This window comes from Symphalangus syndactylus, chromosome 2 (assembly GCF_028878055.3).
Source record: "Symphalangus syndactylus isolate Jambi chromosome 2, NHGRI_mSymSyn1-v2.1_pri, whole genome shotgun sequence".
Taxonomy (NCBI): domain Eukaryota; kingdom Metazoa; phylum Chordata; class Mammalia; order Primates; family Hylobatidae; genus Symphalangus; species Symphalangus syndactylus.
Window position 1 is genome coordinate 6,461,086 of NC_072424.2, and position 22,890 is coordinate 6,483,975.

A 22,890-nucleotide genomic window follows, 5' to 3' on the forward strand; every position below is an offset into this window, starting at 1 on the left:
AGAGGGAGGGAGGGAGGGAGGGAGGGAGGGAAGGAAGGAAGGGAGGGAGGGAGGGAAGGAAGGGAGGGAGGGAGGGAAGGAAGGGAGGGAGGGAAGGAAGGGAGGGAGGGAAGGGACGGAGGGAGGGAAGGGACGGAGGGAGGGAGGGAAGGAAGGAAGGAAGGAAGGAGCGAGCAAGCGAACTAGCGGGGCATGGTAGCTCACACTGAGGCTGGCAGATCACTTGAGGTCAGGATTCAAGACTAGCCTGGCCAATGTGGTGAAACCCCGACTCTACTAAAAATACAAAAATTAGCCAGGTGTGGTGGCTCATGCCTGTAATCCCAGCTACTTGGGAGGCTGAGGCACAAGAATCACTTGAACCTGGGAGGTGGAAGGTGCAGTGACCCGACATGGCACCACTGTACTCCAGCCTGGGCAACGACAGCAAAACTTTTTCTCAAAAAAAAAAAAAAGAAAGAAAGAAAGAAAAAAAAGAAAAGAAAGAAAAAAGGATAGAAAGAAGAAAAGAAACACAGCCATGGAAGAGGCCTCAGAGGGTGGGGATCCCAAGCAGAGCAGGTGTCTGCTGGCACAGGCTAGCCACATGACAGTTCAGGCCAGCTATAACGGCTAATGAAATTCTCTCAGCAGTTCACATGCCCGCCCAGCCTGGGCCGTGGGGGCAGCGTGCTATATTTCCAGCTCTCCTGACCGTGGCACTCAATGATGCCACCGGCCGCGGGAATGGAGTGGGGGTGTCGGCCTTGCTGGCCCAGCCCCAGCCAAGTCTCCCATACTCCCAACACCAGAAGATGCACCTCCTGGGGCCTGGGGACACCCGGCAGAGGGGCCACACTGGCTCCCGGTGTACACCACTGTACCCATCCGGGGCAGCAGCTCCCAGAACACAGCCCGTGCTGCTGGGATCCTGCGCACAGCCGCCCTCATCCTCTCACCGCCTCACAGGGTTCCCTGCCCTGGCTATTCCCACTGGCACCACCCACCCACTCCAGCCCACCCGGACCCAGCCAGCTCTCCACTCCCTGAAACACATGCACTCCAGTTTGTCTGATCCACAGGAAAGCCTTAAAATAAACAGGTGATGAATGTTTATAGAAAATGTGGTGCCAATTAGCGGGGCGTGGTAGCACACACTTGTAGTCCCAGCTACTTGGAAGGCTGAGGCATGAGAGTCGCTTGAGCCCAGGAGGCAGAGGTTGCAGTGAGCTGAGATCACACCACTGTACTCCATCCAGCCTGGGTGACAGCGAGGCTCTGTCTCAAAAATAAAGAAAATGTGGTGTGCACATCTGACGAATACCGCTCGGCCGTGAGACACAGGTGCTTCTGCCATTTGCAGCCTGGATGGACCTTGAGGACACCGTGCTAAGTGAAATAACCAGGCACAGGAAAACGAGTACGGCACGATTCCACTTCTATGAGGTGTCGAAAATAGTCAAATCACAACAATAAAGACCGGAAGGGGGGCTTCCAGGGCTAGGAAGTGGGAGCTCTCAACAGAGAAAAGTTTCCATTAATGTTAAGTGAGAGGAATAACCTCCGGAAATCTGCTATTCTGCGCTGAACCTGTACCAACCACCAAGGGTCACTGACACTTTAAGTGTCGTACACTTAAAATTTAAGAGGATTTGTCTCATGTTAAGTGTTCTTATCTACCATGATTAAAAAAAAATGAAAACGAGAAAAAAAGCACATCGGGAGTGGTTCACAATTGTAAATGATTAAAATCAACCCAAAATACTTTATAAGGAACTGATTAAACAATTGAATAGTAAAAAAAAATGCTCATGAATATGACATTTTAAAAAAGCAGGATATAAAATGATTATAGCATGATCCAAACTGTGTGTGTGGCTGGGGGAGTCTGCAAACCCATCAGTGGTCAGGAGGTCAGCAGGCAGCCAGCAGTTGTATAGATACGGAACGAGGGGAGGGCCCTGTCTGGGTCAGCTCATCCCCATCACAATATGCCACAGACCAGGCAGCCTAAACAAGGCATTTCTCTCAGTTCTGGAGCTGGAAGTCTGAGGCCAAGGGGCTGGCCGGTTTGGTTCCTGGTGAGGGTCCTTCCTGGCTTACAGAGCTGCCTCTGTGCCCTGTGGAGAGAGCCTGATCCTGTGTCCCTTCTTGTAAGCGTACCCGTCCCATCCCGGGGGCCCACCCTATAACCTCGTCTCACCCCATCACCTCCCAAAGGGGCCACCCCACCATACCATCACACTGGGGGTCAGAGCACAATCTGTGAACCTGGGGGACGCAATTTGGTCCACAGCAGCACCTAATGACTTACAGAAGTCACCTGGGCAGGTATTAGTTCTGAGTACTGATTGTCTTCATCCCAGCCTTCTGAAATTTTAGAATTTTTATCAACAAAACAAAGCAGCATGAGCTGGTGAAGGAACCCAGGTGCTTAGTGTCATGGCAGAGACTTGGGGAGCAGTGAGACCTCCACACACAGCGTGACTTGCACACAGGCGCCCCAGCACGTGAGGTGTGGAGGTGGAAGAATCCCAGAGAGGCTGTAAGAGCCAAGTCGATGCAGCGGCTGGAGGCCGAGGGAGGAGGCCAGAAATGACGCTTCCCCCATCTTCAAGACCTTTGCCAGATGCCGCTGTAGGGAATGGGGGGCCAGCCAGATTTTCAGACCTCACTGGCCTGACAGCCCAGCGCTGTGGAGGGAGTGGGGGTGGCCTCAAACCAAGGGTCACCTCTCTGGAGTGCACAGATGTGCTGCTGTGCTAAGAGACCTCTGCCGGGGAAGCCAGTGAGCCACAGGCAGGTGACATGCAGCAGGAAGTCCTGGCAGGTGTGGAGGGCCAGGCCTCACAGCCATGCGGGGACCATGGGGTCCAGGGGCCATGGGAGAAAGGGTCTAGCCCTTGGCCTTACTGGGAAACGGTGGGTGGCCTGACTGAGACTGTTCTGCTTGGGGGTTGCAGGTATGGGGGTGGTGTCAAAACCCGAGGGGGCAAGGCAGGGCAGACAGGGGCCTGGTGTGGGATCCAGGCCCAAGCTGAGGTGACTAAGTTCCTGAATCACAACTAAGAGACACAGGTCCTGGCTGGGCACAGTGGCTCATGCCCATAATCCCAGCAGTCTGGGAGACCAAGGCAGGAGGATCACCCGAGATCAGGAGTTCAAGACCAGCCTGGGCAATATAGCAAGATCTTGTCTCTATAAAAAAATTTTTTAATATTTTTAAAAATGAGACATAGGTTCAAATGCTGATTTTGCAACTCCAAGCTCCTTAGTTCTGGTGATTTTAGGTGACGTCTGTACCTCCTCCCTTGCTGAACTGCATGCTCCTTGATGATGTGGCCTGAGCCTGGTTCCCCGTGTGGCCTCACGGGCAGCACCTCTGGGTGAAGGGTGTAGCCTCCACCTGCCTCTGCAGCCCTTCCCAGCCCATCCCAGGCTTCTCCTGAGCTCCTGCAGCCCAGCTCTTGTACCCTAACAGGGGGACACCCACACCCCGTAACACAGGTAAAGAAATGGAACAGAGCCTGCCATACATGCAGCAAGTACGTTTATGATGATTTTTTTTTTTTTTTTTTTTTTGAGACAGTCTCATTCTGTTGCCCAGGCTGGAGTGCAGTGGTGCGATCTCAGCTCATTGCAACCTCTTGCCTCCTGGGTTCAAGCGATTCTCCTGCCTCACCATCCCAAGGAGCTGGGATTACAAGCACACCATGCCCAGCTAATTTTTGTATTTTTCCTAGAGACAGGGTTTCACTATGTTGGCCAAGCTGGTCTAGAACTCCTGACCTCAGGTGATCCACCCACCTGGGCCTCCCAAAGTGCTGGGATTCCAGGTGTGAGCCACGACGCCTGGCCATGGTTGAATATTTCGATCATCGCTATTTCCTTTGTCATCTTTTTTAAAAAATTAGTTTATTGTTATGCCATTTTCCACAAACTCCCAGATCTTGCAAAAGTCTCACGGATACACACTTGTGGGACCAACCCCAGAGCCTGGAACCTGCTGACCATGAGCTGCCTGCTGTGGAGGTTGTGCCCTGCACATGGGCCCCCTCGGGGCACCTGAAGTGTGAGAAACGCTGACTGCAGGGCGTGCTGGTGACAGCTTCTTTTGGGGCATCTGAACTGAACCACCACCCATCCTCTTCATCTTTCCCTTGCAAAATCTGGATTTCAGTGGCTATCATTGGAAATTGACAATAAAAGCCAGAATCATGTCTGGGCAGATATTTTCAATATAAATAATGTCCTAAAACAGGAAGCTTGTCCATGGACGGTCAATTTGCTTGAAAAATCCTACTTAAACTATATCCTCAATGAACTCCAAACTATAACTTGTTACAGAAGTTCCTTCTTGCCAGGCATATTCTTTGTAGTAGAAAGCTGACGAGGCCAGATAAGGAGTGAGATCCCCGGCTTCCTCCAGATTTGTGGCAGAGGCTGCAACCCACTCGGGGCCAATTGGTACAGCTGTTCTCTACAGCCCCAGAGCAGTCTTGGGCCAGTCCCCGGGGGCAGGGGTGGGGGAAGCCTGCGCTGCCGCCCAGGCAACTGAAGCCCAAACCAGATATGCGCTTGGCCAGGCTCTTCCTCCTGAAAGGGCTGCAGGGTGACTGCTCGCCTTCGCTGAGCCTCCTGGAGACACTCCCCCCTCCCCACTGCAGTTTACTAAGGGGTCAGCAGAGCAGCCCGACTTGCTCTTTACTTGGAGAGAATCCTGCCTCAGCTGCCAAAGCCAGCACTGATTCACCACCAAATCCAGCAGGGATCTTTTGACCCCTGCGTGTAATCCTCAGCCCCTGCAGACACACAGCCTGGCACTTTCTCCTCCTGCCACCCACCCGCAGGTGGAGGGAGGCTTCCCCCACACCTAAGAGCTCCCTGGCTCCATGACAACGGATTTCCTACCGTTCTGCAAGCGAATCCCAGGTCTGCGCGTCACCACCCCATTTCTTACATTTGCAGACAGCTTGCCTGGGAGAGCCTCCTGTGCATTCCAGCACCTCACCAAGAAAACAGCCAGCCACACCTCAGACGGGGGCAGGAGGGAGCCGCTCCAACTCCCAGCGGCTTTCCACGAGAGGCAAGGTCGCGGGTACACGCAGAGGATATTTTCTAGGAAAACTGTCCAGGCTGGCGCCTCCCCCCGACCTCCACCAAAGCCTTTATTCTCTGGCTTCCCGTATCATCAGCATCCCACGGCCACGCTGGCCCTCCCTGAAACGGGGGCTGTGAAATTTAAAAACCAGACACCGAGATAAAAATAATCGCACGGCGCCCCTTTCCGCAGGAGGCACAGTCGGAGACACGGAGATGCGGGTCCCCAGCCCCGGCCCAGCACCTGCGCGGGCCCCACCCAGCGGCCGCGTCACGCCAGCGCCGAGGCCTGTACAGGGCAGGGGGTGCAGTGGAGAGGACCCGCCCACGGGGGGCCGCCGGGAGAGGCAAGGAGCACCCCGCCCCAGACAGGGGCGTCTCTGCCGCGGGACCCCCTCCCCTCGGGACGTCACCCCCGACCCGCCCCACGGCCGCCAGGGCGCCCGCGTCCCGGACGCACCGTGCCAGACGCAGCGCAGAGACCCGGCCCCGGGTCCCGGTCCCACCCCGGCCGCTGCTCACCGAGGCTCCCCGCGAGCGACTCTGGGCGGCATCCGACGGCCCCGATCGGCCATGGCAGAGGCGGCGGGCGGGGGCGCGCGTCACCGTCACCGCGGGCAGGAGCCCCGAACCCGGGCCCGCCCCGCCGCCCCCACTCCCGGGCGGTCCCCGCGGCCGCGCTCCTTGCTCGGCGACGGCCCCCGCCGCGATCCTCCCCCACGCAGTCCGGGTCTCCGCGGAGCGGCTGTGCAAGCTCCTGAAACAGGGCGCGGCCTGGCTGAAAATAGCCCGGGGGCCGCGGGGCGCGTGTGGGGAGCCGGGGCCCGGCCCGGCTCGGGTGACTGGCACCGGGCGCCGCGGGCTTAGAGGGACTCACCCGCCGCTCAGGCCGATCCCAGCGCCATGCGCAGCACGGGGGAGCTGCACGCGTGCGGCCTCACCCTTAACTCTTGGCGTCCCATCCCCGAACGCTGCCTCCCCTGGCCTGTTGCGAGAGAAATGGTTTTTGGAGTCTGGCATTGAGCAAATGAAGCAGCTGCTGCGGATTGAGAGCCACAATCTCAGCGCTGCGCCGGGGCCTGGGATCGCAGCTCACCACGGCCGCGTGCTCCGGGCTGGGACTTCAGGGTAAAGCGGGAGGAAGGTCCGCACCCACTTGTTGGTGTTCAGCCCACATATAATCTCCATCCACGCCACCACGGCCACACTGATGGGCGCTTTGTGAAAGGCTGGGAAAGAGCAGCAGAGCTGGCGACCTCTGCAGAGCTGGGAATCCCTTGAACCACGCCCCCACCCCCATCATCCCCACCCCCACCCCCACCCCCACCCCCACCCCCACCGAGCTTGCAGGTGCAGGAGCAGCCCTGGGGAGCACGCACGTGGAGCACAAGAGCCCCCTCACCTCCAGCCCCCTCCACACGGTCTGTCGGTCCACATACCTCCTCAACCCCAATCCTCCAAACCTGTGCCTTCTAAGCCCCTGATCATCAACTGCCCCTCCAGGTAAAGGAGAGGATAATCAGGTGAGGCTTGAAGTTTGGCCAGCTGCATGAAATTCCCTTCCACCCCGTCCATCAGGGCCAGCTGCAGCAGGGCTGTGATGCTGAGCCCGGGCCCGCCGCACCAGCCTCCTACGCGGAACCATCTGTACACCAGGCTCCATTTTTCATTCCTCAACTTGGTTTAGGGAACTCCCCATAAAACCAAAAATGCAGGTGGAGGAACAAGGATTGCAGAGGGAGTGGGTGCCTTTGGAGGACGAGCCTCCTGCTCGTGTGGTGTCTCAGGGTGACTCGGATATGCTTGAGGACAGCCTCGTGTCAGTCTGTTGGGGCTGTCATAATGGAAGTGTATTTCTCAGGGCTGTAGAGGCTGGAAGTCCAAGATCAAGGTGCTGATGGGGTTGGTTTCTGCTGAGGCCTCTCTCCTTGCCTCGCAGAGAGCCGCCTTCTCTGCAGGTCCTCACGTGGTCTCTCCTGTGTGTGCTCACGTCTGGTGTCACCCCTTTTCTTATGGACACCAGTCCCATTGGGTCAGGACCCACCCTGATGACCTCACCTAACCTTGATGGTTACCTCACTTCCTTAAAGGTCCTGTCTCCAAACGGGGGCTAGGCCTTCAAAATATGAATTTTGGGGAAACTTTGTTCAGTCCATAACAAACCCCACATGTACTGCCTCCATGTTTATGATAGTTTTGCTGGACAGGCCCATCTCTATGGCTTGGTGGGTCAGATAACACCAGGTACTGATTGACAGCTTATGTTGCATGATCGTTTAGTGAACTGTAGTGAAATACACTGTCTACTCAACCCATGAGCAAGCCAGCAGCCGTTTCTCAAAAGGGAATGGTGACCTGTTGATGAGGCGATCACTCAACAATACTCATCAATAACCATGATTGCGGTTGTCCTGTCAAGGTTTGCCACAGGCTCCACACAACATTCTTTTAAGAGGTGGGGTCTTACTATGTTGCCCAGGCTGGCCTTGAACTCCCTGCACTCAAGTGATCGACCTGCCGCAGCCTCCCCAAGTGCTGGGACTACCGGTGTGAGCCACCATGTGCCTGGCCCTCCATATGACATTCTCACACTCCTCAGACACTCAGATTGCCATGGGTTCACCACGTCACAGGGCCAAGTGGAAGGAAGGCTCATCTGGCAGCCTAATCAGCAGGCCAGCATTTTCTCTTGCTCTGAACCTCACTCAAAGTCACTTGTTAAACAGGAAATCACGTCCAAATTTTGTATATATGGCCTCTAGATTAGTCTGTTCCCACACTGCAATAAAGAAATACCCAAGACTGGGTAATTTATAAAGAAAGGAGGTTCAATGACTCACAGTTCCACATGGCTGGGGAGGCCTCAGGAAACTTACCATCACAGTGGAAGGGGAAGCAGGTGCGTCTCACATGGTGGCAGATGAGAGAGATGGGAGAACAAAGCGGGAAGAGCCCCTTATAAAACCAGCAAGTCTCGTGAGAATTCACTCACTATCACGAGAACAGCATGGGGGAAAGCACCCCCGTTATCCAGTCACCTCCCACCAGGTCCTTCCCTCAGCACCTGGGGATTGCAATGCAAGATGAGATTTGGGTGGGGACACAAAGCCTAACCACATCAGCCTCCAATATTCAAAGAGGCTTTAATGGTGACACGTACAGGTTATGGCAGACTGCCTCTCCCTCACTTTGGAGGACTTTCTGCCATGTTTGCATCCTCTGAACCCCAGAAACGATGCTGAGGGGGGACTCGAACTTTCATGGCTATCTTCTCCCCTCACCTGGCACCCATGAGCCTTTAGCCAGGTGTCCAGGGTACTTGCTACTTCCTGTTCATCAGGTCCTGTGGATGTGATGCTTGCAACACAGTTAATCAGCATCATTTGGTGGGGATGACAAAGGCCCCCTGGACTAAACTGTGGCACAGAACAGACTTGGTTACTGTTGAATCAAGACTGTGAAGGTGTACTGATGTCCCCACAGAGTGAAAGTGAACTCTTCCTGGTATTCTGTGATTGCTGGTACAGAGAAAATAAAATGCATCTGCCAGTTCTATAGCTACATAGTAGATGCCGGGAAGTGAACTGATTTGCCCCATCTGCAGTAGCCATTCAATTGAGATCACGACTTGACAAAGCTTAGGCTAACTCACAGTCCTGCCCCATCGTCCATCTGTTTCGACACAGGCCAGAAAGTGAATTAAAGAAATCACCACCCCCAAATGTTTCGAGGTTTTGATGTGGCACTAATCGATGTGATTCTCCCCAGGTAGGCAACAGTGCTTTGGGGTTACTGTTGTGGTGTCAGGGAGGGGTCCCACAGGACCCCAGGAACTTTCCACCTTATGGCCATCTTTCCAGAATCAGGGAGCAGATCTGGGAATCCCATCCATCACTGAATATTTCTGTCTATTCTGACTCTATTCTCAAAAGCAAGGGAACAACCACAGGCTAGAGTCACGGACTGGGCCCCCTGGGAGTTGGACTCACAGCAAAACTTGTGTTCATTCTGCTCGTTATAGACCCTCACTCTTGGCGGACATGGTGACTCACACCTGTAATCCCAGCACTATGGGAGGCAGAGGTTGGCAGATCACCTGAGGTCAGGAGTTTGAGACCAGCCTGGGCAACATGGCAGAACCCTGTCTCTACTAAAAATAGAAAACTTAGCCAGGCATGGTGGCACGTGTCTGTAGTCCCAGCTACTTGGTGGACTGAGGCAGTAGAATCGCTTGGGAGGCGGAGGTTGCAGTGAGCTGAGATCGCGCCACTACACTCCAGCCTGGGCAATAGAGCAAGACTCTGTCTCAAATAAACAAATAAGTAAATAAACCCTCACTGTGCCCAGCAGGTCACTGAGTTCTGTTTCCTGGGGATCCGTCTTGGTTCCGAGTTAGTGTCCAGTCATCTCCCACAGCTCTGAATATGCCCCTTTCCCCAGTGCCTGGTCTAGGGAACCTGGCTGCAGTTTCTTTAGGAAAAGCTGGAGGAACTTTCTAAAAACATGTTTCTGATGCTAGCATAGGGTCCTTCCCCAGGGACATGAAACCTTTCCCTTACTGAAGGGACTGTGGGTCTGTGAATGGATTCAGGTCCTTGTGTGGACTGAGGAACTGTAACTTCTACACAGTGACTGAAGACTCTGGCTCTGTTTGCTTAAGTTAGAGTTTGTTATTTCAATCAAATGTGTCAAATAGGCCAGGTACGGTGGCTCACGCCTGTAATCCCAGCACTTTGGGAGGCCGAGGCGGGTGGATCACCTGTCAGGAGTTTGAGACCAGCCTGGCCAACATGGCGAAACCCTGTCTCTACTAAAAATACAAAAATTAGTGGGGCGTGGTGGCACACGCCTGTAATCCCAGCAGCTCGGGAGGCTGAGGAAGGAGAATCACTTGAACCTGGGAGGTAGCGGTTGCAGTGAGCCGAGATCATGCCGCTGCACTCCAGCCTGAGCGATGGGAGCGAGACTCTATCTCAAAAAAGAAAAAAGTGTCAAATAGACCCTTAGCGGGCTTCCCATCTATTTCACTCTTGGCAACTGCGTGGCAATTTACTACCACAAAACACTCCTGTGGGTCAAGCCGTTCTGATCACCACCCAGTTCTTCTGACAATTAAGGTAACTTCACCTGTGTTGCTTTGGCAGTTAAGAGCTGTTACCTGACCTCTGCCTCCACAGGTCCAACTCTCCATCGAAATCAGGAAGCCCATTTGCAGCAACCCCTCTACCTTGGCCTCCAGAGACAGCCACTGAGGTGCCATCCAGGGATTGAGGCACCTGCCTCACTGATGGGTATCTGATTGTCCTGGGGAGGGGAGTGCCTCTGTGCCCTCCAGGGGCAAGTGGGGCTGGCAAGAAATGAATCCACCCCCTCAGCCAGGCACGGTAGTGGTACACACCCATAATCCCAACACTTTGGGAGGCCAAGGCAGGAGGACTGCTTGAGCCCAGGAGGTCAAGTCTACAGTGAGCTATGATCATTCCGCTGAACTCCAGCCTGGGTGTCAAAGCAAATCCCCATCACTATTAAAAAAAAGAAGAAAAATTCAGCCAGGCACAGTGGCTCATGCCTGTAATCCCAGCACTTTGGGAGGCTGAGGCAGGCGGATCACCTGAGGTCAGGAGTTCAAGACCAGCCTGGCCAACACGGCAAAACCCTGTCTCTACTAAAAATACAAAAATTATCTGGGCAAGGTGGTGGGCACCTGTAATTCCAGCTACTAGGGAGGCTGCGGCAGGGGAATTGCTTGAACCCAGGAGGCGGAAGTTGCAGTGAGCCGAGATCGTACCACTTCATTCCAGCTTCGGTGATAGAGCGAAATTCCATCTCAAAAAAAAAAAAAAAAAAAAATCCACTTCAATGCGCCTGCGTCCCTAAGCATTCAGAGCCTTTCTTGTACATAAAGGAATTGCTTGCCTCTCAAATGCTTTCCACTTAAGTTACCACTGAGGTCAGACCTCACTGAAACAAATGCCCAGTTGGAACTGCTCCCATTGCTGGAGTTTGTACGTTGAGCGCAGAATCTCCGCCTACTCACAAGTGAGCAAACCCGTGTCAAGAAAAATGTGCCCCAAATAACAGCACAAGAAAGAGGAAACAGCACTGAGTGAGAGTCGGCTGAGAAACAGGAGCAGTAGGATACGTCAGTGGCCTCAAAGTGCCGCTTCCCAAGGTGCTTATTGACAGCAAATGGGGATATGGTATATTTACAGAAGGGAAACCTGGCAGGCACCAGTTTAACGGAGAAATTAACATTAACAACATCTGTAAGAGGGCAAATAACTATGAGCCTCAAAAGAGAACTGAGACACAATTTCATTTCTGAGGTATTTTTGCCCAAATTCATACCATGAGCAAACATCTGAAGTTGAGGGACACTGCTGCAAAATAACTGTAGCCCAGCGCTCAGAAAAGTATCAAGATGCTGAAAAACAGGCTGAGGAGCTGCTCTGAATGAAAGGAAACTAAGGAGACACCACAAAAAGGCCAACTCGCCATCCAGGAGTTTGTTTTCCTATAAAAACATTAGTAGAATGTGGGAAAATCTGTTTGGGTTTCGGTTTGGGGTTTTTTTGAGACAGCATCTCGCTCTGTCCCCCAGGCTGAAGTGCAGTGGCACGATCACAGCTCACTGTAGCCTCAATCTCCTGAGTTCAAGTGATCCTCCCACCTCAGCCTCCCGTGTAGCTGGGACTACAGGTGTGCACCACCATGTCCAGCTAATTTTTAAAGTTTTTGTAGAGACAAGGCCGGGCGCGGTGGCTCACGCTTGTAATCCCAGCACTTTGGGAGGCCGAGGCGGGCGGATCACGAGGTCAGGAGATCGAGACCACGGTGAAACCCCGTCTCTACTAAAAAATACAAAAAAAAATTAGCCGGGCGCGGTGGCGGGCGCCTGTAGTCCCAGCTACTCGGAGGCTGAGGCAGGAGAATGGCGTGAACCCGGGAGGCGGAGCTTGCAGTGAGCCGAGATTGCGCCACTGCACTCCAGCCCGGGCGACAGAGCGAGACTCTGTCTCAAAAAAAAAAAAAAAAAAAAAAAGTTTTTGTAGAGACAGGTCTCCCTGTGTTGCCCAGGTTGGTCTTGAACTCCTGGGCTCCAGGGATCCTCCCGCCTCGGCCTCCCAAAGTGCTGGGATTACAGGTGTGAGCCACTGCGCCCAGCCTAGAGGATGTGGGAAAATTTGATTAGCAAATATTATATCAATATTAATTTCCTGATTTTAATAGTTTTTCTGTGGTTATATAAGAACATCTCCTTGTTTTTAGGAAATACACAATGAATTATTTGGGGAAAGAGGGCCTCATGTTTATAATTTACTTTCAAATGGTTCTGAAAAAAATTATATGTACATAAAATGGTATAAACACACATCTATACACATGCATAAATACATAGTTATGAAGTAGATGTGGTAAAATATTTGAGGAATCTAAGTGAAGGCTATGTAATAATTATTTGCCCTGTTCTTGCAATCCTCTGGAAGTCTAGATCATGTCAGGTTACGTCTTTCTTTTTCACGTTCTCATCCCTGTCCGTGGTCTGGCACCCTCAGAATCCATTTCCTCATAGGTTCCCCACAATTTTGCCAAAATACATGATCAGCTCCTGCAGCCCCTCTGATGTGTGAGCTTCTCTGCCCAGGTTTGACTTTGTTATTGGTCCCTGCAGCAGGCTGGTCTCTAACCACCCTTCTGGCCCAGAACCACAGAGAAGGTAGGAGAGGGAACTGCTGCCTCCTGGCCTGTGACTACCACAGGTGAGGTTGCCGTGAGTCTTCAAGCAGAGCAAGACCAGTCTCCTCAGGGTGTTCACAGTTACCCAGACCCCGGCGGGGGGGCTACCATTCCAGTCCAAGACCCTCACACTCCTTGCATTTAGCTGTGTAATATCCTGTGCTACACGGGGGCCACCTGGCCGGCCAAAGCCAGGCCTTCAGCCGACGTGTCTTATCAGGCCACCACGCCGAGGGGCTGCAGATGGCCAACGCTAACCACACGCTATGGTAACCAATGCTGACCATACACTACAGTGACCCGACGCTGACCATACAGTACGGTGACCCGATGCCGACCACACGCTACGGTGACCCGACGCTGACCACATGCTACGGTGACCTGACGCTGGCCATGACGAGACAACGATAATCTCCTGTCTTCAAACTCAGCCAGGCAGATACGTCTCAGGCTCCCATCCCTGAGGATGTGTTGCTTACAGCCACTTGAGGAAATAATACTGTCGTAGGTCAAATGCATATGAAGAAACAACACAATTTTTAGCAGAAATAATTTTCAAACAAGAAATTGAGTGCTTATAAAATCATCAAGAGACCGGAAGAATGGGCTCCAGGCTGGGTCTCAGGATGTCACTCCCAGAATAACCCCACAGACACAGCCCAGCAAGGGAACAACTACTGTGACAAAAACAAGAACTGAGTTCGAAAAAACACAGTTCAAAAAAAGACTGTGTTCCCATCTGGGAAGTGAGGAGCCCCTCTGCCCGGCTGCCGCCCCTGTCTGGGAAGTGAGGAGCCCCTCCGCCCCGCTGCTGTTAAACCCTCCAAGTGTGAAGTGGCAGCCTTATGTGTGATCTTTCTGCCCTCCCCAAGTATGCATTTTTGACATTAAAGTTTACTTTTAAATAAAAAAAAAAAAGGACTGTGTTCAGAAACCCACTGACCCCACCACTGGCTCCGTGATCACCCAACACCAGCTATACTCCCTCCAGGGGTCAGGAAGGCACCACAACTTTTGGTCCCAGAAATATGCCACACCCATTAGATCCACAGCAGTAAAATGATGACTCTCACAGCAGAGCCTCTCTTCCCACTTAACCAAATCCTGACCCCAGATCTTGTTCAGTTTCATTTGATTAGTGGAAACTGAATTGCACCTGGAAGCCTAGAGCTTCCAGAGAAACTGACGTTTAACTCTTCAATCTCTACATCCAGGAAGGTGCCAGAAGGAAGTCAAAATAGACAATGAGTCAGGTGATCTGCTATACTGAACCCACGGGTAGAAAAAAAACAGATCCTAAGAGAAGCGTCAGGAAATCCTGCAAGAATGCAGAGGAGAAAACCGCTTATCTGACTACGAGTGTCTGCTCAGAAAGACTTGAATTAAGCTCCAATGAAGGAGCAGTGTTTTTGCAAGAAGAGAAGGAAGAGGGTGAAGCTGGATGAGGGACAGCATGGGTACAGTCACCATTGCTGCCGCTCTTCCATAAATGTGAAACTGTTTCAAAGTCATGCATCTAAAATTACAGATATGAGGACTATATAGAAACAAGATTTTGGTTGGGCACGGCGGTAGCTCACACCTGCAATCCCAGCACTTTGGGAGGCTGAGGCAGGTGGATCATGAGGTCAGGAGTTTAAGACCAGCCTGGCCAAGATGGTAAAACTCCGTCTCTACTAAAAATACAAACATAAGCCAAGCATGGCTGTGCGCACCTGTAGTCCCAGGTACTCAGGAGGCTGAGGCAGGAGAATCGCTTGAACCTGGGTGGCGGAGGTTGCAGTGAGCTGAGATCATGCCACTGCACTCCAGTCTGGGTGACAGAGCGAGACTCTGTCTCAAAAAACAAAAAGAAAAAAAGAAAGAAAAAAAAGAAAAAGAAAAAAGGTCTTGTGACATAAAATTATATCAGTTCAATGTCTTAGCAGCAAGTAACCAAAAAGGAAGAAAAGAAAAAACCCTGCAACATGCTTAAAGAACAAGTAAATGTATCACCTCACAAAGCGAGAAATCCAGAGATAGGGCAGACACCAAGTCTGGCTGATTAATCATCTCCATATCATCATCACCAAAGACACAGGCTCCTTTCCCTCTTACCCCCATCCTCAGCCTAAGGCTGGTTAGCCACATGGTGCCAAGGTGGCTGCAGTGGCTCCACACATCACACTCAGTAATGACAGGGACCAAAAGAAGGGATGAATAGCCTCTTTTCCCCAAATCCCTGGAGCAGGCTTTCCTTCTAAACCATCTGAACCCTTCTAAGCCATCATTCATGAGAGAGGCAGAATAACCCTGGTCAGCTCAGCTGACTCATCCATGTGGAATGAATGTTGGGGGTCAATGATGTGACCATGACATATACTGAGTTTAAAAAGCAGAGAGAAGACAGAAGAGAGTGTTCATTAAATCCCCGTCGTAATATTTGCCTGCATGTGCTAAATGGAAATAGACGTCCATCATTGGAAATGATTGTGTTAGGGTGGTGATTCCATCATTGGAAATGATTGTGTTAGGGTGGTGATTCCATCATTGGAAATGATTGTGTGAGGGTGGTGATTCCATCATTGGAAATGATTGTGTGAGCGTGGTGATTCCATCATTGGAAATGATTGTGTTAGGGAGGTGATTGTGGCGTTATTTTCCTTTTTTCAAAATGTTCACCACTAGTATTGGTGCTTCACCCTTTTTTTATAATTCTGAGGTGCCAGGGCGTCAGTGCTGCCACGTGGCGGGCAGTGCCGGTGCTGACAGAGGGCTTCCTTCAGCCTCAACCCCTTTGTCTCACATCTTTGTCTTTGCCTCTGATTCTCCCAGGTAGTGTGTGGATGTGCAGTCATCGGTGGGGCTCTCCCCGAAGTCTCTGTCCATCTGTCTGTTTTACAGCATGGTCGGCGTGTGTAAAATGTGGATAATGATTCTGTCCTTCCTACCTCCAGAGGTGGTTGTAGGGACAAGGATTTGTAGTAGATACGAAAGGTCAGGCGTGGTGGCTCACTTCTGTAATCCCAGCACTTTGGGAGACTGAAGTGGGCAGATCGCCTGAGGTCAGGAGTTCGAGACCAGCCTGGGCAATATGGCAAAACCCCATCTCTACTAAAAATACAAAAATTAGCCAGGCACCTATAGTCCCAGCTACTGGGGAGGCTGAGGCAGGAGAATCGCTTGAACCCAGGAGGCGGAAGTTGCAGTGAGCCAAGATCACACCACTGCACTCCAGCCTGGGCGAAGAGTGAGTGAGACTCTGTCTCAAAAGGCGCGGTGGCTCATGCCTGTAATCCCAGCACTTTGGGAGGCCGAGGCGGGCGGATCACGAGGTCAGGAGATCAAGACCATCCTTGCTAACATGATGAAACCCTGTCTCTACTAAAAAATACAAAAAAAAAAAAAAAAAATTAACCAAGCGTGATGGTGGGGGCCTGTAGTCCCAGCTACTCGAGAGGCTGAGGCAGGAGAATGGCGTGAACCCGGGAGGCGGAGCTTGCAGTGAGCCGAGATTGCGCCACTGCACTCCAGCCTGGGCGACAGAGCCAGACTCCATCTCAAAAAAAAAAAGAAAAACAAAGACAGTAATAGATGAGAAAGCGCTTGATCTGTGGAAAACTGTGCAGGAAATAGCCATGCCATCCAAATCTATCCTGGAACCTCCCTGCCCCCTGAAGATGTAGGAAAGGGTGCCTCGAATTCATGCCTCGTGGAAGCACAAAGCATGCTTCAGCCTTTTTGGTTTCTGGGAATCGTGCGTCTAATGATCACTCTACCACGGGGCTTGTGACTGAGGGTGTGGTCGTGTTGTTGGTTCCACATCACAATCCTTTTCTAATAACCTCATTCCTCTATTGTTTCCAACCCAAATACAGAATTTTCATGGGAAGGAGAGATTTGCTAAGGGTCGGACAGTAATAACTGCACAGGGCAATCTTAGGCATCTTTGCTCCTGGAAAGGCTGTTGGCCTCTACCCCACTGTGCATGCATCCCCCTTCCTGCTCCCTCCCACCTCACTTCCTTCTCACCTCTCTCTAAGACCACCCTCTAAAACTCCAAATATTCTGGGTTATATAGAGGAGTGTTTGTGAAATGTGGTCCACACCCCCCAAGTGTTAACGTTAGGTTGGGAGGGTGGTTTGCTTGGTAACCGAAGATGCCTAGACCCCAGCAAAGACCCACAGTCATGATGTGAATATCCGCGGAGTTAACTGGGATCGTTATAAAAATAAACATTTGTCTTATATTTTTGTTAGATTGTTTGAATGAACCCTTTCACAGAACGATGAAAATGATACTAAGGGCAGGGCGCGGTGGCTCGCGCCTGTAATCCCAGCACTTTGGGAGGCCGAGGTGGGCAGATCACCTGAGGTCGAGAGTTCAAGACCAGCCTGGCCAACACAGCAAAACCCCGACTCTACTAAAAATACAAATATTAGCTGGGTGTGGCGGCGGGTGCCTGTGATCCCAGCTACTCAGGAGCCTGAGGCAGGAGAATCGCTTGAACCCGGGAGACAGAGGTTGCAGTGAGCCAAGATCACGCCATTGCCCTCCAGCCTGGGCGATGACAGAGTGAGACTCCATCTCAAAAAAAAAAGAAAATCTACTAAGATTTTTTAAATCTCCTTAAACTCATCAGAGAAGTGATGAGACAGCAAGGACTTACTAGGCCAAACATCTAAATTGAAGTGGGAACCAGACGGGTGGGCTGAAGACAGTAGCTCTTTTTACTATGGGGGCATTCACCTGCCCCAGTTTACTTGAGCATAGGTTTTAATGGTCTTTCAGGGCAAAAGGCACAAGAGTAAAACACAAATCAAGTGAGGAGTGTCAGAGGAAGCCCTCTCTCCATAAAACTGAGGCCCCCAAAGGCTACACCCTGAGGGTAAGGGTGAATCAGAGGTAACACCCTCCAACCCCACATAATCAAGGGATGGCAAGAAAAGCAGGGCAGGGGCAGGAGAAAACCCTTTTCAGAGAAGACGGAGGCATGAGCCCGCCATGTCCAAAGCTGCATCACACGGGTGACCTGGATCACACGCGTGACCGAGAACACTTTAAGCCTATAATTTAATGTAATTAATGTAAAGTGGTCCCAGATTACCACGGCCCCTAGGCGCCTGAAAGAAGCAAATGCCCTCTTTGGAGGGACAGCTTCGTGTAGGGCTCACAGGACACCTACAAGCAATTTTTCAAGGACAGCTGAAAACAGTCATGACACAGGAAACAAGGTATTATGGGAGTGAATCAGATAAGAAGAAAAAAAGGAGAAGAAATAGGAGGGGGTGGGTGGGAAGGAGAAGACAGCTAGACAGACCTAGAAAGACTTCAGATATTCAAACTACCAGACAAAGATATTAAAACTATGCACACTATGATTAGAGACATGAAAAGCAAGACGAAATTTTCTGGGGAAAGCCAGGAACTGTGTAAAACAGACTAGCATATTTGAAAAGCAACTCAATAGAATTTCTGGAAATGAAAAAATATAATAACCAAAATTAAAAACCAGGTTTAACAACAAATTAGCCACAGCCAAAGAAAGAATTAGTGAACCACAAAACAGGTAGAAGAACCCAGAAGCAACCCAGAGATACAAAAAATTAAAAATCAGAATGAGAAGTTAAGAGAGATGGAGAAGAGAGTAAAAAAAAAAAAAAGTTTAATATATGTTCAACTAGTGTTCCAGAAGAAATCAGACAGAAAATAGCCAGAAGCAATATCTGAAGAGGTAACAGTTGAGTCTTTGATGTACTGGTGAAAGAAATGAGCCGGGCGCGGTGGCTCATGCCTGTAATCCCAGCACTTTGGGAGGCTGAGGTGTGCGATCATGAGGTCAGGAGTTCGAGACCAGCCTGGTCAACATGGTGAAACCCTGTCTCTACTAAAAATACAAAAATTGGGCCAGGCATGGTGGCTCACGCCTGTAATCCTAGCACTTTAGGAGGCCGAGGCGGGTGGATCACGAGGTCAGGAGTTCAAGACCAGCCTGACCAACGTACTAAAAATACAAAAATTAGGTGGGCGTGGTGGTGATCCCCCATAGAATCTTCTAGAGACGCGAACCCCATGGCACCGCCTCTGCTGGTAAACCTCCAGTGGTGTCTCATTATCCTCTGGTTTAGTCCAAAATGCTTCCCGAGGCCTACAGGGCCCCCCCGAGACAGCATTTGCTGATTCTGCTCCACAGAAAATGAACGGGTTTCACTTTCTCAAACCCTCCTATTTTTCCGTAGACTCCGGACCCTGGAGCATGTTCCTCACGTGAAGAAGAACGGGCTCCCTCCTGCGTTCCGGACTCAGCGTCGAAGGGGATCCTTGGGGGGATAGGCAGTGACTCAGTGGATGAAGCAGCATTTAGTTGCATTCAGCTTCAGAAAACATGGCACTGTTTCTGGATCAGGCTCTTCAAGGGACACGCACTCCCAAAGCCGCGTGACCAGAGTATCCGCAGAGGCGAATGAGTCTCCACCTGGCCCCGCTGCCCCTTCTGGCTAGTCCCTGCCCTTACTCTCCCAGAGGCACCCATATTTTCTGATGATTTTCCCCATTGATTAGTTGCGGGGAGCTTCGCATCCATGCAATCCGTGTGCTGTTCTGTGGAAGGCTTCCAAATTGCCACGCGCATCAGTGGTGTGCTCCTATTTATTGCTGGAGATTGTTCTCTTGTACAAATTTGCCACGGTGTATGTATCTATTCTCCTGTTGAAGGACACCCATCTGCTTTCCAGTTTGGGGCTATTACAAATAAAACGGCTGTAAACATTTTGCGCACAGCCTCCTGTCCCGGGCACGCTCTTGCTACTTTCAGGTTTCCCAACCGTGGACAGCAGAGGGCGTCGGCGAGCCAGCGAGCGGAAGCCAAGCGTCCAGAGCGCCAGGCTGTCTCGGAAGAGGAAGCTCAGTGACCACCTTCTCAGGAATAGATCCAGGAAGAAAGCCATCAGCATATTCCAAATATTAAGGAACTTTTCTCGATACGACAATTTTTTTTTAGAGACAGGGTCTCCATATGTTGCCCAGGCTGGTCTTGAACCTCTAAGCTCCGATCCACCTGCCATGGCCTCCCAAAGTGCTGGGATCACAGGTGTGCCCCACCATGACTGGCAGACAGTTCTTTTTTTTTTTTTTTTTTGAGACGGAATCTCGAACTGTCGCCCAGGCTGGAGTGCAGTGGCTTGATCTCGGCTCACTGCAACGTCCACCTCCTGGGTTCAAGGGATTCTCCTGCCTCAGCCTCCCGAGTAGCTGGGATTACAGGTCCCTGCCATCATGCCCGGCTAATTTTTTGTATTTTTAGTAGAGACAGGGTTTCACCACGTTGGCCAGGCTAGTCTTGAACTCCTGACCTCGTGATCCACCCACCTCGGCCTCCCAAGGTGGGAGGGCCTGGGATCACAGGTGTAAGTCACCGCGCCTGGCCAACAGATCTTAATTATCAGGGAGCTGGTTATTGCAGGAATCATGACCAGTGACCCAAGTGTGGTAGGTTTCATCATCAGCAGAGAGGCCCCACATGCGGGATGTGGTGAGTGACAGGGCAGGCGAGCAGCAGGGGAGGCCCTCACGCCCTGCAGCCCTCACTGCTGCTGCCCATGGGGTCACACTCAGAAAACGCCATGCTGCTGGGCTCCCGCGGCGTCTCTTGCAGGATGCAACCCAGATGCTGTGGTGCAGAGATCCTCTGACACTTTCTTCCTGGTCCACTCTGCAGGGGACATCCTTGGAGATTCGTGACTTGGGCCACCAGCACCGCCCCTTAGCATTCCTACAGCCTCCGGATCTCACCTGGGCCTTGGGTCCTGGGTGTGGCTGTGTCCCTCCCAAGTGTCCTCTGCTGGAAGCCGCTTTCGACGCTAAAACGGAAAGCAGAGTGGTGGGCAGGAGGGCATCAGATGCCGACAGACTGGTTCCAGCAAGAGTGGAGTGACTTGGTTCACAGTGCGGCTTCCAGAGTCATCGAAACCTTGTTTAAAATGCAGAGTCCAGCCCCCTCCCCAGTAATCCTGAGGTCTGGGCTGGGACCTGGGAATTGGTCATTTGAACTCGCTGACCAGGCCACATGCAGCAGGTTAGGAAGCTGCAGGTCTGAGCACCTGATGAGTGTGGGTTGGAGAGGGCAGGTGTGGGGTCCTGAGCGACCAAAGGGACCCACAAGGGGATGGGGCGCAGGCGAGGAGTGCCACGTGGGTCGGCCAGCCTGTTCCCACCGAGGCCAGCGCCCGGCACTCACTGTCAGAGTCCAGACACACTGCCCTTTGTTCTGGATCCCCCTCCACCAACACGTCTTCCACCCACCCCACCCACTCCCCGGTGATGAGCACGTGCTAGGCTCACACATGCTGTGTGGGGACATCTCTCCTCCCAGCCCTACCAGGCCCTGAGCCTCAAGCTCTCCTGCAGCCGCCCCTGTGCACCTGGGCATCTCTCTGCAATGCCTGCCTTTCCCGCACCTGGACCCACACCACACAGCAGCTGTGCAGTCTGTGCCCACAGCACTGCCATGGCGTCCATCAGAGAGAGGAGGCCCAATGGGATAGATTGAGGAGGGCCAAGTGTGACACCTTAACGACATTTTCATTTCTGGCAGCAGCATCATCTCAAAGTGCCCTGTAAATGTGGGCGTCAAACCCGAGGCAGGACAGGTAGTCAAGGAAGTGACCAGGTCCTCGGGGCATGGCGACCATGGTGACCATACGGTCAACACAGCAAGCCTCAGCACTGGCAGTGTAATTGAGCTCATTCGAGCACAGCCATCTTCAGTAGGGACCTTCCCCTCTGGAGAGCACGCGCACTGTGAACTTACCTGTCCTCAGACCGACCCTAGCATTGAAGATGCTAGTGAGACAGGCGACGTTAGGAACAAGCGTGGACAGCTACTGCGCATGTGCAGCCAGAGGAGCACCCGGAACATGCTTCCTAGCAACGCCTCTCCCACCTCCTCATGCGTAATCATGGAAGACTCCCATAGAGGGAATCTCCCTCCTTCCAGCCTTTGCCGTCTCATCCTCATGAGCAGCCGATCCCGAATCCTCTCTTTCCCAACTCTTTGACATTCTGGAAGAGGCAAAACTATGGAGACAGTAAAAAGATGAGTGGTTGCCAGGGGACGGGAGGGAGGGAGGAACAGGCAGAGGATAGAGGACTTGGGGCAGTGAAAGTGCTCTGCGTGATACTGTCATGGTGGGTACGTGTCATTACACATCCGTCCAAACCCATAGAATGTCCAAAACCAAGAATGGACCCTAACATGGACTCTGAGTGATAGTGATGATGGCAGAGGTGGCCCATCTGGAGCGGTGGCTGCCATCACGCTGGGTACAGTGGGGAGGTGTGGCTGGGGCTGCATATGGGCTGCATACTCCACAGAGCCGGCGGGAGCCAGGGACGAGTGGGATCCCTGCCCCTTCTGAGTTGATGGGGCAGGAGCTCTGTAGGTATAGCCACAGCCAGCCAAGTTGTGGCTGCAGACCGGGGCCTGCCACTGCAAGGAGCAGACAAGAGCCCTGCCCACCCCCTCAGGCACAGCTGCAGCTGCCCAAGTCATGGCTGCAGACCTGGGCCTCCCTGTGTTCTTAGGGGGGCTGGGAGCAGGCAGGAGCCCTGCGCTCCCAGGCTCAGCTGCAGCCACCCAAGTCACAGCTGTGGACCTGGGCCTCCCACTCCGTGGAGAAGGCAGGAGCCCTGCGACCCCCATCCTCCAGGCTCAGTTGCAGCTGCCAAAACCATGGCTGTGGACCCAGGCATCCCTGCACTCTTGGGGGCCCAGGAAGGCATCCCGCTGCCCTCACAGGCTCAGAAGTGCCTGCCCCCACTGCCTGGCTTCTCCCTGCTTTCAGTGTCTACTCCAATCTCAGAGCAAAACTGGGGCCAAGCCCGGGTGCTGTCACAGCCCGGTTGGGTGTGCACACACGTGGAGCAGTGCTGACATGCCAACCCCCTGCTGCCTGGCCCCCTCCAGACTTTGGGCATTGACGAGCTTGGGAGGGAAGCCAATGGGGTCTGAGGGCAAGTCGGCGCTGGCCTGCAGGCAGCCCGTGGCACCTACAGCCTGGACACTATGAACAACAGCAGGAGGCAGACAGGCTCCC

General features: G+C 52.5%; 1 protein-coding gene across 1 annotated transcript in view; it reads right to left on the bottom strand.

The window, feature by feature from the left end:
• The window catches only part of JAKMIP3 (Janus kinase and microtubule interacting protein 3), a 166,600-nt gene extending 143,848 nt beyond the window's left edge, over window positions 1-22,752 (bottom strand). The window contains exons 1-2 of the mRNA XM_063616500.1: window positions 21,606-22,752; window positions 20,588-20,655 (exon numbers count right to left, since the gene is read on the bottom strand). The gene's annotated coding sequence lies outside the window, so the exon portion shown is untranslated. The remainder of the gene's footprint in view (window positions 1-20,587; window positions 20,656-21,605) is intronic.
• Between the last annotated feature and the right edge of the window lie 138 nt (window positions 22,753-22,890).